The sequence below is a fragment of the Panulirus ornatus genome, chromosome 28, assembly GCF_036320965.1.
Source record: "Panulirus ornatus isolate Po-2019 chromosome 28, ASM3632096v1, whole genome shotgun sequence".
Classification (NCBI taxonomy): Eukaryota; Metazoa; Arthropoda; class Malacostraca; order Decapoda; family Palinuridae; genus Panulirus; species Panulirus ornatus.
In genome coordinates, this window is record NC_092251.1 from 14,641,359 (window position 1) to 14,659,561 (window position 18,203).

Here is an 18,203-nt window from a genome sequence, read left to right on the forward strand (position 1 = left end):
CTTGCCCCTCTTTCCAAAACTCTTGCATTCACCTCCCTAACAACCCCATCCATAAACAAATTAAACAACCATGGAGACATCACACACCCCTGCCGCAAACCAACATTCACTGAGAACCAATCACTTTCCTCTCTTCCTACACGTACACATGCCCTACATCCTCGATAAAAACTTTTCACTGCTTCAAACAACTTGCCTCCCACACCATATATTCTTAATACCTTCCACAGAGCATCTCTATCAACTCTATCATATCCCTTCTCCAGATCCATAAATGCTACATACAAATCCATTTGCTTTTTTAAGTATTTCTCACATACATTCTTCAAAGCAAACACCTGATCCACACATCCTCTACCACTCTGAAACCACACTGCTCTTCCCCAATCTGGTGCTCTGTACATGCCTTCACACTCTCAATCAATACCCTCCCATATAATTTACCAGAAATACTCAACAAACTTATGCCTCTGTAGTTTGAGCACTCTCTTATCCCCTTTGCCTTTGTACAATGGCACTATGCAAGCATTCCGCCAATCCTCAGGCACCTCACAATGAGTCATACATACATTAAATAACCTTACCAACCAGTCAACAATACAGTAACCCCCTTTTTTAATAGATTCCACTGCAATACCATCCAAACCTGCTGCCTTGCCGGCTTTCATCTTCCGCAAAGCTTTTACTACCTCTTCTCTGTTTACCAAAATCATTTTCCCTAACTCTCACTTTGCACACCACCTCCACCAAAACACCCTATATCTGCCACTCTATCATCAAACACATTCAACAAACCTTCAAAATACTCACTCCATCTCCTTCTCACATCACCACTATTTGTTATCACCTCCCCATTAGCGCCCTTCACTGAAGTTCCCATTTGCTCCCTTGTCTTACGCACTTTATTTACCTCCTTCCAGAACATCTTTTTATTCTCCCTAACTTAATGATACTCTCTCATCCCAACTCTCATTTGCCCTCTTTTTCACCTCTTTCACCTTTCTCTTGACCTCCTGTTTCTTTCTTTTATACATCTCCCACTCAATTGCATTTTTTCCCTGCAAAAATCGTCCAAATGCCCTCTCTTCTCTTTCACTAATAATCTTACTTCTTCATCCCACCACTCACTACCCTTTCTAATCAACCCACCTCCCACTCTTCTCATGCCACAAGCATCTTTTGCGCAAGCCATCACTGATTCCCTAAATACATCCCATTCCTCCCCCACTCCCCTTACTTCCATTGTTCTCACCTTTTTCCATTCTGTACTCAGTCTCTCCTGGTACTTCCTCACACAAGTCTCCTTCCCAAGCTCACTTACTCTCACCACCCTCTTCACCCCAACATTCACTCTTCTTTTCTGAAAACCCATACAGATCTTCACCTTAGCCTCCACAAGATAATGATCAGACATCCCTCCAGCTGCATCTCTCAGCACATTGACATCCAAAAGTCTCTCTTCGCGCGCCTGTCAATTAACAAGTAATCCAATAACGCTCTCTGGCCATCTCTCCTACTTACATACGTTTACTTATGTATATCTCGCTTTTTAAACCAGGTGTTCCCAATCACCAGTCCTTATTCAGCACATAAATCTAGAAGCTCTTTACCATTTCCATTTACAACACTGAACACCCCATGTATACCAATTATTCCCTCAATTGCCACATTACTCACCTTTGCATTCAAATCACCCATCACTATATATATATATATATATATATATATATATATATATATATATATATATATATATATATATATATATATATATATATATATATATATATATATATATTTTTTTTTTTTTTTTTTTTTTTTTTTTTTTTTTTTTTGCTTTGTCGCTGTCTCCCCGCGTGTGCGAGGTAGCGCAAGGAAACAGACGAAAGAAATGGCCCAACCCACCTCCATACACATGTATATACGTACGTCCACACACGCAAATATACATACCTACACAGCTTTCCATGGTTTACCCCAGACGCTTCACATGCCTTGATTCAATCCACTGACAGCACGTCAACCCCGGTATACCACATCGCTCCAATTCACTCTATTCCTTGCCCTCCTTTCACCCTCCTGCATGTTCAGGCCCCGATCACACAAAATCTTTTTCACTCCATCTTTCCACCTCCAATTTGGTCTCCCTCTTCTCCTCGTTCCCTCCACCTCCGACACATATATCCTCTTGGTCAATCTTTCCTCACTCATTCTCTCCATGTGACCAAACCATTTCAAAACACCCTCTTCTGCTCTCTCAACCACGCTCTTTTTATTTCCACACATCTCTCTTACCCTTACGTTACTTACTCGATCAAACCACCTCACACCACACATTGTCCTCAAACATCTCATTTCCAGCACATCCATATATATATATATATATATATATATATATATATATATATATATATTTCTTTTTTTTATAATTTGTCGCTGTCTTCTGCGAAAGAATGGCCCAACCCACGCACATACATGTATATACATTCACGTCCACACACGCACATATACAAACCTATACATTTCAACGTATACGTACATATACATACGCAGGCATCTACATATATACACATGTACATAATTCATACTTCCTGCCTTTATTCATTTCCGTCGCCACCCCGCCACATATGAAATGACAACCTCCTCCCCCCCGCATGCGCACGAGGTAGCGCTAACAAAAGACAACAAAGGCCACATTCGTTCACACTCAGTCTCTAGCTGTCATGTATAATGCACCGAAACCACAGCTCCCTTTCCACATCCAGGCCCGACGAAACTTTCCATGGTTTACCCCAGACACTTTACATGCCCTGGTTCAATCCGCTGACAGCACGTCCACCCAGGTATACCACATCGTTCCAATTCACTCTATTCCTTGCCCGCCTTTCACCCTCCTGCATGTTCTGGTCTTTTTCACTCCATCTTTCCACATCCAATTTGGTCTCCCACTTCTCCTCGTTCCCTTTCTCCCCTGACACATATATCCTCTTTGTCAATCTTTCCTCACTAATTCTCTCCATGTGACCAAACTATTTCAAAACATCCTCTTCTGCTCTCTCAACCACTCTCTTTTTATTAGCACACATCTCTCTTACCCTTTCATTACTTACTCGATCAAACCACCTCACACCACATATTGTCCTCAAACATCTCATTTCCAACACATCCACCCTCTTCCACACAACTCCGTCTATACCTCACACCTCGCAACCATATAGCATATATTCTTGGAACCACTATTCCTTCAAATATACCCATTTCTACTTTCCGAGATAATGTTCTCGCCTTCCACACATTTTTCAACGCTCCAAGAACTTTCGCCCCCTCCCCTACCCTGCGACTCGCTTCCGCTTCCATGGTTCCATCCGCTGCCAAAGTCACTCCCAGATATCTAAAACACTTCACTTCCTTCAGTTTCTCTCCATTCAAACTTACCTCCCAATTGACTTGTCCCTCAACCCTACTGTACCTAAAGACCTTGCTCTTATTCACATTTACTCTCAGCTCTCTTCTTTCACACACTTTACCAAACTCAGTCACCAGCTTCTGAAGTTTCTCACCTGAATCAGCCACCAGCGATGTATCATCAGCGAACAACAACTGACTCACTTCCCAAGCTCTCCCATCCACAACAGACTGCATACTTGCCCCTCTCTCCAAAATTCTTGCATTCACCTCCCTAACAACCCCATCCATAAACAAATTAAACAACCATGGAGACATCACACACCCCTGCCGCAAACCTACATTCAATGAGAACCAATCACTTTCCTCTCTTCCTACACGTACACATTCCTTACATCCTCGATAAAAACTTTTCACTGCTTCTAACAACTTGTCTCCCATACCATATATTCTTAATACCTTCCACAGAGCATCTCTATCAACTCTATCATATGCTTTCTACAGATCCATAAATGCTACATACAAATCCATTTGCTTTTCTACCTATTTCTCACATACATTCTTTAAAGCAAACACCTGATCCACACATCCTCTACCACTTCTGAAACCACACTGCTCTTCCCCAATCTGATGCTCTGTACATACCTTCACCCTCTCAATCAATACCCTCCCATATAATTTCACAGGAATACTCAACAAACTTATAACTCTGTAATTTGAGCGCTCACCTTTATCCCCTTTCCCTTTGTACAATGGCACTATGCAAGCATTCCGCCAATCCTAAGGCACCTCACCATGAGTCATAGATACATTAAAAATCCTTACCAACCAGTCAACAACACAGTCAGCCCCATTTTTAATAAATTCCACTGCAACACCATCCAAACCCGCTGCCTTGCCGGCTTTCATCTTCCGCAAAGCTTTTACTACCTCTTCTCTGTTTACCAAATCATTCTCCCTAACCCTCTTTCTCGCACACCGCCTCGTCCAAAACACCCTATATCTGCCACTCTATCATCTAACACATTCAACAAACCTTCAAAACACTCACTCCATCTTTTCACATCACCTCTATTTGTTATCACCTCCCATTAGCCCCCTTCACCGATGTTCCCATTTGTTCTCTTATCTTTCGAACTTTATTTACCTCCTTCCAAAACATCTATTTATTCTCCCTAAAATTTAATGATACCCTCTCTCCCCAACTCTCATTTGCCCTCTTTTTCACCTCTTGCACCTTTCCTTTGACCTCCTCCCTCTTTCTTTTATACATCTCCTTATAATTTGCACCATTTCCCTGAAAAACTCATCCAAAAGCCTCTCCCTTCTCTTTCACTATTAATCTTACTTCTTCATCCCACCACTCACTACCCTTTCTAATCTCCCCACCTCCCATGTTTCTCATGGCACAAGCATCTTTTACGCAAGCCATCACTGCTTCCCTAAATTCATCCCATTCTTCCCCCACTCCCCTTGCGTCCTTTGCTCTCAACCTGGACTCAGTCTCTCCTGGTACTTCCTCACACAAGTCTCCTTCCCAAGCTCACTTACTCTCACACTCTCTTCACCCAAACATTCTCTCTTCTTTTCAGAAAACCTCTACAGATCTTCACATTCACATCCACAAGATAATGATCAGACATCCCTCCAGTTGCACCTCTTAGCACATTAACATCCAAAAGTCTCTCTGTCGCGCCTATCAATTAACACGTAATCCAATAACGCTCTCTGGCCATCTCTCATACTTTCATACGTATACTTATATATCTCTCTCTTTTTAAACCAGGTATTCCCAATCACCAGTCCTTTTTAGGAAACAAATCTACAAGTTCTTCACCAGTGCCATTTACAACACTGAACACCCCATGTGCACCAATTATTCCCTCAACTGCCACATTACTCATCCAGATCACCCATAACTATAACCCGATCTCCTGCATGAAAACTGATAACACACTCACTCAGCTGCTCCCAAAACACTAGCCACTCATCATCTTTCTTCTCATGCCCAGATGCATATGCACCAATAATCATCCATCTCTCACCATCCACTTTCAGTTTTACCCATATCAATCTAGGGTTATTTTCTTACACTCTATCACATACTCCCACAACTCCTGCTTCAGGAGTAGTGCTACTCCTTCCCTTGCTATTGTCCTCTCACCAACCCCTGACTTTACGCATAAGATATTCCCAAACCACTCTTCCTCATTACCCTTGAGCTTCGTTTCACTCAGAGCCAAAACATCCAGGTTCCTTTCCTCAAACATACTACCTATCTCTCCTTTTTTCTCATCTTGGTTACATCCACACACATTTAGACACCCCAATCTGAGCCTTCGAGGAGGATGAGCACTCCCCGCGTGACTCCTTCTTCTGTTTCCCCTTTTAGAAAGTTGAAATACAAGGAGGGGAGGATTTTTAGCCCCCCGCTCCCGTCCCCTTTAGTCGCCTTCTACGACTCGTGAGGAATGCGTGGGAAGTATTCTTTCTCCCCTATCCCCAGGGAGAGCGTTATTGGATTACGTGTTAATTGATAGGCGCGCGAAAGAGAGACTTTTGGATGTTAATGTGCTGAGAGGTGCAACTGGAGGGATGTCTGATCATTATCTTGTGGAGGCAAAGGTGAAGATTTGTAGAGGTTTTCAGAAAAGACGAGAGAATGTTGGGGTGAAGAGAGTGGTGAGAGTAAGTGAGCTTGGGAAGGAGACTTGTGTGAGGAAGTACCAGGAGAGACTGAATACGGAATGGAAAAAGGTGAGAACAATGGACGAAAGGGAGTAGGGGAGGAATGGGATGTAGTTAGGAAAGCAGTGATGGCTTGCGCAAAAGATGCTTGTGGCATGAGAAGCGTGGGAGGTGGGCAGATTAGAAAGAGTAGTGAGGGGTGGGATGAAGAAGTAAGATTATTAGTGAAAGAGAAGAGAGAGGCATTTGGCGATTTTTGCAGAGAAATAATGCAAATGAGTGGGAGATGTATAAAAGAAAGAGGCAGGAGGTCAAGAGAAAGGTGCAAGAGGTGAAAAAGAGGGCAAATGAGAGTTGGGGTGAGAGAGTATCATTGAATTTTAGGGAGAATAAAAAGATGTTTTGGAAGGAGGTAAATAAAGTGCGTAAAACAAAGAAACAAATGGGAACTTCAGTGAAGGGGGATAATGGGGAGGTGATAACAAGTAGTAGTGATGTGAGAAGGAGATGGAGTGAGTATTTTGAAGGTTTGTTGAATGTATTTGATGATAGAGTGGCCGATATAGGGTGTTTTGGTCGAGGTGGTGTGCAAAGAGAGAGGGTTAGGGAAAATTATTTGGTAAACAGCTTTACGGAAGATGAAAGCTGGCAAGGCAGCGGGTTTGGATGGTATTGCAGTGAAATTTATTAAAGAAGGGGGTGACTGTATTGTTGACTGGTTGGTAAGGTTATTTGATGTATGTATGACTCATGGTGAGGTGCCTGAGGATTGGCGGAATGCTTGCATAGTACTATTGTACGAAAGCAAAGGGGATAAGAGTGAGTACTCAAATTACAGAGGTATAAGGTTCTTGAGTATTCCTGGGAAATTTTATGGGAGGGTATTGATTGAGAGGGTGAAGGCATGTACAGAGCATCAGATTGGGGAAGAGCAGTGTGGTTTCAGAAGTGGTAGATGTGTGGATCAGGTGTTTGCTTTGAAGAATGTATGTGAGAAATACTTAGAAAAGCAAATGGATTTGTATGTAGCATTTATGGATCTGGAGAAGGCATATGATAGAGTTGATAGAGATGCTCTGTGGAAGGTATTAAGGATATATGGTGTGGGGGGCAAGTTCTTAGAAGCAGTGAAAAGTTTTTATCGAGGATGTAAGGCATGTGTACGTGTAGGAAGAGAGGAAAGTGATTGGTTCTCAGTGAATGTAGGTTTGCGGCAGGGGTGTGTGATGTCTCCATGGTTGTTTAATTTGTTTGTGGATGGGGTTGTTAGGGAGGTGAATGCAAGAGTTTTGGAAAGAGGGGCAAGTATGCAGTCTGTTGTGGATGAGAGAGCTTGGGAAGTGAGTCAGTTGTTGTTCGCTGATGATACAGCGCTGTTGGCTGATTCATGTGTGAAACTGCAGAAGCTGGTGACTGAGTTTGGTAAAGTGTGTGAAAGAAGAAAGTTGAGAGTAAATGTGAATAAGAGTAAGGTTATTAGGTACAGTATTGTTGAGGGTCAAGTCAATTGAGAGGTAAGTTTGAATGGAGTAAAACTGGAGGAAGTGAAGTGTTTTAGATATCTGGGAATGGATTTGCCAGCGGATGGAACCATGGAAGCTGAAGTGAATCATAGGGTAGGGGAGGGGGGCGAGAATTCTGGGAGCCTTGAAGAATGTGTGGAAGTCGAGAACATTATCTCGGAAAGCAAAAATGGGTATGTTTGAAGGAATAGTGGTTCCAAGAATGTTGTGTGGTTGCGAGGCGTGGGCTATGGATAGAGTTGTGCGGAGGAATGTGGATGTGCTTGAAATGAGATGTTTGAGGACAATACGTGGTGTGAGGTGGTTTGATCGAGTAAGTAATAATAGGGTAAGAGAGATGTGTGGTAATAAAAAGAGTGTGGTTGGGAGAGCACAAGAGGGTATTTTGAAATGGTTTGGTCACATGGAGAGAATGAGTGAGGAAAGATTGACCAAGAGGATATATGTGTCAGAGGTGGAGGGAACGAGGAGAAGTGGGAGACCAAATTGGATGTGGAAAGATGGAGTGAAAAAGACTTTGAGTGATCGGGGCCTGAACATGCAGAAGGTGAAAGGATTGCAAGGAATAGAGTGAATTGGAACGATGTGGTATACCGGGGTTGACGTGCTGTCAATGGATTGAACCAGGGCATGTGAAGCGTCTGGGGTAAACCATGGAAAGTTCTGTGGGACCTGGATGTGGAAAGGGAGCTATGGTTTCGGTGCATTATTACATGACAGCTAGAGACTGAGTGTGAACGAATGGGGCCTTTGTTGTCTTTTCCTAGCGCTACCCCGCACACATGAGGGGGAGGGTGTTGTTATTCCATGTGTGGCGGGGTGGCGATGGGAATGAATAAAGAAAGATCCTGAATAAAGAAAGATCCTTACCAGTCTGACCAACATGGCCCTTTACAGATGCACCCAGGAGAATTTTCTAGTGAATTCCTGATTAAGATAATTTTTATAATCTTTATTGTTGCTAAAGGCAACATTTACATTAAAGGATTTAAGCAACATGGGAAGTAAAATAAAATTATTTTTAAAAGGGAGAACTAAAGATTATTGGTGTCAGTGGGAGGTTTTGGCTCAACTCTGTAAAACGATTTCTTTGCTAAGTTAAGGGATTTATCAATGTAAGATCTAGGGTACTTTAACTTAGATCCAATAGAATATATCTTCTCAAACTCACCATCAATATACTGTGGACTGCAAATGCATAATGCCCTAAGGAACATAGATTGAAATGATGATAATTTTATTCTGTCATGTTGAGTAATTATGGATATATTAGCATACATTGGTAGGTTTTTTGTATATGCTAAACTTAAACTTGTTTCCTTGCCTATGGATCATGCAATCTAGAAATGGTAACATACCATTATTTTCATTTTCTACAGTAAATTTGATGGAAGGTACTAAATTGTTAAGTAAGGGGAGAAAAATTTGTAAATTTTCATTTGTTGGCCAAACACAAAGAACATCATCTACATACCTGAACTAAATTGCATTAGAAGGTCAGATGTGCTTTAGTAATTTTGTTTCCAAAAATTCCATATAAAGATTAATTAGTACAGGTGAAAGAGGGTTACCCATTGCCATACCAAATTTTTGAGCATAATAATCTCCATTGAATTGAAATACACAGTCTTCTATACACAATTTCGTCAGTTCGGTGAAAGCAGACTTTGAAACAGGTAAATGAATATCATCCATTACATCAAATAAATATTCTAAAAGGTCGCCAACTGGAACTTTAGTGAAAAGTGAGGGAACATCTAAGCTAAAAAATTTGAAATCAAAATCAACATTGATATTGTTAAGCTCGTCAACTAAATCTACATTGTTCATGATATTAGAATTTGATATCTTACCCACTAAGGGGCTTAATAAAGAAATTAACCATTTTAACATTTTCTATGTGATGGAGCTTACTGAACTCACTATAGATCTTGCTGGAAAATTTTGTTTATGTGTTTTGATAAGTCCATACATATATGGCAATGAAGGGGACAAAGATGACAAACTTTTGATAAGTTAAAGTACCATAGATCTTTCATTGATAAATCCCTTAAGTTAGCAAAGAAATAATTTTATAGAGTTAAGCCCAAACCTCCCATTGACACCAAGAATCTTTTAGTTCTCCCTTTTGATAATAATTTTACTTTACTTACCATCTTGCTTACATCCCTTAGTGTAAATGTTTCCTTCAGCAACAGTGATACTACAGAGAATATCTTAATCAGGAATTCACCAGAAAATTTCCTTCGCAACATACAGTGAGAGAGACTACTATCTTATATCTTCCACGTTATAACGTATGAGTGACTTCTATCCCATTTTCTCCATGTCATAACGTAAGAAAGAATCATGTTTCATTTCCGCCATATCATAACGCAATTCCTGAGTCCACGAGGAAAGGAACAGCGATAAGTTCCCAAGTGCACTTTCGTGTAATAATCGCATCATCAGGGGAGATACAAGAGAGAAATATTAGTCAGTTATATTTCTTTCTTGTATCTGCCCTGATGATGTGATTATTACATGAAAGTGCACTAAGGAACTTATCGTTTTTCATTTCCCCGTGGACTCAAAGGAATATACTTGATCACGCGCTCAATTTTGATCCTTTCCATCATAACATAAGGGTTACTCCTGTCACGTTTCCTCCACATCATAACGCATGAGCTGCTCCTGTCCCATCTACTCCACATCAAAACGTATGATTTCTGTCCTATATCCTCTACGTCATAACGTAAGAGTGACTCCTGTCCCATTTCCTTCACGTTATAACGTAAGAGTGACTCCTGTCCCATTTCCTTCACGTTATAACATAAGAATGACCCTATCCCGTTTCCTTCACGTCCCGCTCTTCCTTGTGCGTCTTCAGTCTCCACCTTCCCTCTCCCCTCTTGTGATCAACCAAGTGTTTGTTACATGTATGCTATCTCCTCCTCTTCCCTCCCCTCTTTACCATATCCCTCTCTTCCTCTCCTCTTCTTCCCTTCCTTCTCCTCCTCATCCCTTTCCTTCTTTCCTTTACCTGCCTCTCCTTTTGTCTTCTACCTCCATCTTTCATTTGCTATCCTTTCTCCTTTTCTAACTTTTTGTCTCTCCTTTTCTCCCATCTCATAATCCTCTCTATCTCTTCTTTCTCATTTTCTCCCCGTTCCTTCCCCCTCGTGGAAACCATCTTACTTGTACATCCTGTCGTGTTCTGGGCGTCTCTCATCTCCCTGGAAATAACATTGTATGTGACCAGCTGGCTAGCTTGGTCATTGAGAACTGATCTGGTCTGGCAGATCTGACGTCTTGATAGAAATGGTTAAATTCCTTTCCTTGCGGTTGTAAATGCTAGATATAATGTGGACTAGATGAAACCTTTTTTAACTTATGCTTATCATTTCTTTTAGACGGATTCGTTAACAGTAATCGAGTTGATATTTTTTAAACTCAACTTTAGACCTGTTCAGCATTGTACATCATAAGCATCAGGAAATCCCCTCATCTACTAGTTTATTCTGGTCGGTAGATGAGTGAGAAAACCTTGACAGGTGAGTGTGGCAGGTGTACTCAGTCCCTCCTGCTGAGTAAACATTGATATTCAAGACGTATGTTTACACAGTTGTCACAGCGGCTGCTTAGTCTGTGATGGCAAAAGCGAGTGAGAGACTGGACGGTAGGAGGGGCAGCGCCCCCGTCCTTGTGAGGCACAGATGATGAAGCTAGTGCTCTCTCTCTCTCTCTCTCTCTCTCTCTCTCTCTCTCTCTCTCTCTCTCTCTCTCTCTCTCTCTCTCTCTCTCTCTCTCTCTCTCTCTCTCTCTTACGATCAACGGGAGAATACCACATACAAACAGAGGTAAGGTCTTTAAGAGACAATAACATAGAGACAAACACGCAAATATTCCACGAAAAATAAAGATGAGAAAAAAATTAGTGGCTTAATACCAATCCAGAAGGAAAGAGGATGCAAAACGGATTTTAACAAAGGACAGAAAACTGTGGAGAAACAGGAAAAGAGATTGAAAAAACTAATAGAAGATCATCAGTATGTAAAGATAGAGCAAAAAGCATTACGAAAAACTACAGAATGTTTTTGATGAAATCATGAAATCCCACAGAAGAAAACTGAGAATGAATGAAGCCAGTTTTAGAAAACACGGACAAGAACCTAATGTTGCCAGTCTGTATATGAACACAACAAAAAAACAAGATATCAGGGACTCGTCCATCCAAGTGGAGGAAAGATTACGAAAATCACCTTAAGGAAATGTAAAAGTTGTTAAATAAACGATCAGAATTAGCATTCAGCTTAAATTGTGAGGTGACGTGTGATGATGAACCACTTCACCAACGTGACGTCAAAGATACGACGATCATAGACACCGAGATATCAATAACAATATAAGTAAAACAATTGATCAACTGAGATAAATACGGATCCGGATGGAATTTCCTAACTGTCTCCCTGAAGACCAAACAAAAGAATAACGGAACCAGAGATGTTGATGAGGAAAAGTCTGGACAGTTGAAAAAGATATTCCCTGTATGATATACATAACACAAATGCACAGAGGAGGATCAAAGCTGATACCTGAACACGTATAGGCCACTTAGCTTGATTTGAAAGAGTGATAAAGAATGACACGATAAATTACATCATCAAGAACAACTATATGAATGATGATCAACTTGGATTTGAACCAATAAGAAGGAAGTAAACCTATTAATCAGCAGATCACAAAAGTATTTATGCAAGAAACAATATTTTCTTCCTGTTACCCTAAGGCACTGGGCAAAGAAAACCACAGAATTCCGCTCGAAAAATTGATGAAATAAAGCATACGAGAAGATGGATCATAGATTTCTTTACTAAGAGAACACAGTATCAGGGGAGTTTTCGCCTTCCACACATTTTTCAACTCTCCCAAAACTTTCGCCCCCTCCCCCACCCTGAGACTCACTAACGTTTCCATGGTTCCATCCCCTGCCAAATCCACTCCCAGATATCTAAAACACTTCACTTTCTCCAGTTTTTCTCCATTCAAACTTACCTCTCAATAGACTTGTCCCTCAACCCTACTGTACCTAATAGCCTTGCTCTTATTCTTCTTTCACACACTTTACCAAACTCAGTCACCAGCTTTTGCAGTTTCTCACCCGAATCAGCCACCAGTGCTGTATCATTAGCGAACAACAATTTACTCACTTCCCGAGCTCTCTCATTCACAACAGACTGCACACTTGCCCCACTCTCCAAAACTCTTGCATTCACCTCCCTAACAACCCCATCCATAAACAAATTAAACAACCATGGAGACATCACACACCCCTGCCGCAAACCTACATTCACTGAGAACCAATCCCTTTCCACTCCTCCTACTCGTACCCATGCCTTACATCCTCGATAAAAACTTTTCACTGCTTCTAACAACTTACCTCCCACACCATATATTCTTAATACTATCCACAGAGCATCTCTATCAACTCTAACATATGCCTTCTCCATATTCGTAAATGTTACATACAAATCCGTTTGTTTTTCTAAGTATTTCTCACATACATTCTTCAAAGCAAACACCTGATCCAAACATCCTCTACCACTTCTGAAACCACACTGCTCTTCCCCAATCTGATGTTCTGTGCATGCCTTCACCCTCTCAATCAATACCCTCCCACATAATTTCCCAGGAATACTCAACAATCCTATACCTGTGTAATTTGAGCACTCACCTATATCCCCTTTGCCTTTGTAAAATGGCACTGTGCATGCATTCCGCCAATCCTCAGACACCTCACCATGAGTCATACATTAATCAGATATCCTTACCAACCAGTCAACAACACAGTCACCCCCTTTTTTAATAAATTCCACTGCAATACTATCCAAACCCGCTGCCTTGGCGGCTTTCATCTTCCGCAAAGCTTTTACTAACCCTCCTCTGTTTACCAAATCATTCTCCCAAACCCTCTCACTACTTGTTGATACCTCCCCAATAGCCCCCTCCACCTATGTTCCCATTTGTTCTCTTGTCTTACGCACTTTATTTACCTCCTTCCAAAACATCTTTTTATTCTCCCTAAAATTTGATGATACTCTCTCACGCCAACTCTCATTTTCCCTCTTCTTCACCTCTTGCACCTTTCTCTTGACCTCCTGCCTCTTTCTTTTATACATCTCCCAGTCATTTGCACTCCACATACTCCCACCACTCCTGTTTCCGGAGTAGTGCTACTCCTGCCCTTGCTCTTGTCCTCTCACCAACACCTGACTTTACTTCTAAAACATTCCCAAACCACTATTCGCCTTTACCCTTGAGCTTCGTTTCACTCAGAGCCAAAACATCCAGGTTCCTTTCCTCAAACATACTACCTATCTCTCCTTTTTTCTCATCTTACTTACATACACACACATTTAGACACCCCAAAGAAAGAGTGACTGAGGAGAGAGGTAACAAAGAGGATATATGTGTCGGAAGTGGAGGTGGCAAGGAGAAGGGGGAGACCAAAGTGAAGGTGGAAGGAATGAATGAAAAAAAATTTGATTGCTGTTGGCCTGAACATGTAAGAAGGGGAAAGGCGCTCGCGGGATAGAGTGAATTAGTACGATATGGTATACAAGGGGCGACGTGGTGTAAGCGGACTGAATCAGGGCTTATGAAGCAACCGGAAAAATCCTCAGAAAGAACTCTGGGACCTGGTTGTCTACAGGGAGCTGCGGTGTATCAACATGACACCTAGGAAATGGTAAAGAGCGAATGAGGACCTTCTTCGTCTGTCTGTTCCTGGAGCTCCCTCACTAAAATTAGAACCCCATTTATCAATTAATCCCTCAGAGCAAGATAAACAGCGGGGTTGACTGCGGACCGGCTGCCAGGACAAGGATTCGAACCCATGAAAACTCAACTCCCAACGGCTTGTGCATGCGTCACTGTCACTATTTGATCATTTGGTGAAGGAACATCCATACGAGTGACCCTGAAGTGCTTAAGGCTGAATAGAAAACGTATGTTTACGATCGTGTTCGAGATATTTCAAGTTCAGCAAATATACTTACTCTTAACTGGCCTTAAGGTACATCAGGTTTAATACGACAGTTATACTTACGAATGACCTTGAAATATCTAAGACTTAGTATACTTACGAAGGACCTTATGATATCTTAGGCTCAGATTGACCAGAGGATATTGAATAACGCCGTCATATTCAATGATTAATAGGAAAATGATTTTAGCGGAAAGATTCACACTAACACAAAACGCCACGAAATAGTAAGATACTTGATCTTATAGTTGACAAAGAAACTTATGACTTTCAGTGACTTGAGACGTGAACAACAGGATCAGACAGCTCTGGAAACGACGACAGACCATTACCTTCCCTGAACACATCAGGAGAGGCAGCCACTGTGGGTCTGGTGCGTTGGACCTGTCCACGAATGGTGACCAGCAGTGCGGGAGGAGACACCACAGACGCCCTGGTGGCCGCAGAGCGTCCCTGGGTACCACCAGAGAGAGTCCACACCACGGGTGTGTGTGTGTGTGTGTGTGTGTGTGTGTGTGTGACATCACAGAGCTTATCTGATCAAGACACGGGGCTGGGTTGTACTGACACGGGGCTGGGACGTTCCTGCCATGGGACTGGGATGTTCCTGCTACGGGGTGGGATATTCCTGCGGGGGTGGGGGGGATGTTCTTGCCACAGTGGTGGGATGTCTGCCACCGGAGTGGGATGCTCTTGCCACAGTGGTGGGATGTCCCTGCCACGGGGCTGGGATGTTACTGCTACAGGGTTACATAATCATGTCAGCGGCTCGGGTGATCATATGGCCGAAAATGTTCATGTGATTAAGATAATCATGATGCAAGATCAATATCATGACGGGATGTATATCAAAATTAGATTATGTTTTTTCTTTATATATTTTCTTTTGTGCATGATGGTGTTATATTATATAGTCTTATATTTCTTCATTTCTTCCACTTTACAGGAAAGAAAAGACTGACGTATTCACACAGAGGATAGAGGCAATATGTGATATGATTATACCTTTGTGTTGTGGTGATGAACGATGAAAGACACAGCGAGATGAAGAAGTGAGCTTCAGGTGTTGTTTGGCGTTGCGGTTTAGGCTGGCACCAAGAGACCCAAGTGTTGTAAGTGCTAGTGATTCCCTGGTTTTGGTACCTGGGTCTGGCTGGCACCAAGAGACCCAAGTGTTGTAAGTGCTAGTGATTCCCTGGTTGTGGTACCTGGGTCTGGCTGGCACCAAGAGACCCAAGTGTTGTAAGTACTAGTGATTCCCTGGTTGTGGTACCTGGGTCTGGCTGGTAAACAAGAGGCCCAAGTGTTGTAAGTGCTAGTGATTCCCTGGTTGTGGTGCCCGGGTCGGGCTGGTAAACAAGAGGACCAGGTGTTGTGAGTGAGATCTGTTTGTGGTGCCTGGGTCGGGCTTGCACCAACAGCACCACCAGAGCTGAGGCTGGCGGGGATAAGGTGGTCTTCGTCAGGCGAGGTGATCTCAGCACGGCCGCCAAAGAACAGGTCTCAGTCAGAGACCCGCTAGTGGGGTCATCATGGACGGAGGTGGAGGGTGTCTGTGTCAGTGCTCATCAAGAAGGAAAAGGAAATCCTCCTCGACGTCTTCTGCCTTCACTTATGCATCGTCTTGTTCATCCTCATCTTCCTGGACCCATTTCGAGAGCAGCAGGAGTAAGGACCCGCCCACCGCATGGGTCTATATGACGGTGTGGGTGGCTGGGATTCTGGTCTACGTCAACGGTCTGACGGGAGACTTCGTACACGACGACATCAGCGCCATCAAGACCAACCCGGACGTCTTAGGAACTAACCCGATCTCACATGTGTTCCTCAACGACTACTGGGGTAAACCCATGTCAGACCCTCTCTCTCACAAGTCCTACAGACCCTTCACCATCCTCACCTTCAGGTGGGTACTCTCGCTCCTTTTTCTTGATGTAAATGAATAGTGTTGGTCCCTCTAGACAAATACTGGTATGCTGGGGTTCTGAAAATATCATATGACATTATCCCTGTTACCTGTCTAAGGTTTTTAAAGATACTTTCCCTATAGCTTTTCTATCCAAGTTGACAGATTTATTTTCAACTTCGTGTGATTAAAAGGGATGATATTCAGTAATAACAAAAAGATGATTACCACAGAATCTGAAATTTGAAGACGTCAACGCAAATTATAATCTGAATTGTTCGGTTGCTTTCTCGTAAGCAGATGTTCAGTGGAGCAATCCTTCACCCTTGATGGGGTATAAACTCTCACATGACATGTAAGCAAAGGTCGAAAAGGCCTCAAAGGAATAATGAAAAGAAAACACGTTTTTAAAAGAGGTGTGCATTTATGTCACATCATAACGCTTACTTATCTCTGAAAATGCTATTTGCGCTAAGATACTTAGGAAGAAATCCCGGAACTTTTATTCAAAATTTGGTATAAGAATCTGATAAAAAACTTAAAAAGATTTACCTACTGTTATAACAAGACACAGAAGCTGATAAAGGAGGTCGTATCCTCTATTTCTAAATTGGAATGATGCTCCAGCATCCATGAAGTAAGACAACTTCATCAAGTAGCAATAAGTTGAGAAGAATATGTGAGACACTTCACACACTGTAAAAGTGGTCTAGCGTCAAAATCATCACTAGCACCACTCACACTAAACCTACAGACATCACCAACATATGGTCATGTCTACGATCAAGTTTAACTAAGCAGGGAAATCACACATGTAATGTGCGCATGTAGGTGATTAAATCACAAAAAGTGAGCTTCAATTAGGGTCAAATGGACCCCATATTACCAATCAAAATAGATTATAAAAATCAAAGCATAACAATATATGCGTCACCATGGGAGGACTGGCTTGAATTTATTATTTTTGTGTTTTTGATGTTTGTGTCTCACTGTATCACATAAACCGACGTAGCTAATGTTGTGGAGTGTCAGAGACTTGTATGCTTTTTCACAACGAACGTCCCAGCGAGAGGCGTCCATCAATACCAGCTCTTGAATCATATTGATGAGGGAAAGAGTAAATTTATATGGAAGGAAATATAGTCTGAACCTAGAAGCTCAATATTCATAATATGGAAACCAAAACCTATATTTCTCAGTCAATGGGTTTAAGCATGGTTGTGGACACCATTTCCTCGCCAGATATTGTTGCAACAATTTTATGAACGTTTTCTTTCATGCAAAAGGTATCTCCCTCCCTGTGTGAAAAGAGGAAGGTAATCACTAGAGATCATTATTCAAAAGAATTGTGTTCACGTGGCACAAGAACCTTTAACGAGAGGAACACTCTAATGTCAAAAGTGTACTCTTCTCTGAATATCGAGCTATTTAGTAAAACGTGTTCCCAGCAGTTATTATATATATATATATATATATATATATATATATATATATATATATATATATATATATATATATATATATATATATATATATATATATATTTTTTTTTGCCGCTGTCTCCCGCGTTTGCGAGGTAGCGCAAGGAAACAGACGAAAGAAATGGCCCAACCCACCCCCATACACATGCCTTGATTCAATCCACTGACAGCACGTC

At 41.8% G+C, this 18,203-nt stretch overlaps 1 pseudogene; it reads left to right on the top strand.

Annotated features, from left to right (window-relative positions):
* The window catches only part of LOC139757743 (protein O-mannosyl-transferase TMTC1-like), a 390,520-nt pseudogene that overhangs the window by 56,025 nt on the left and 316,292 nt on the right, over positions 1 to 18,203 (top strand).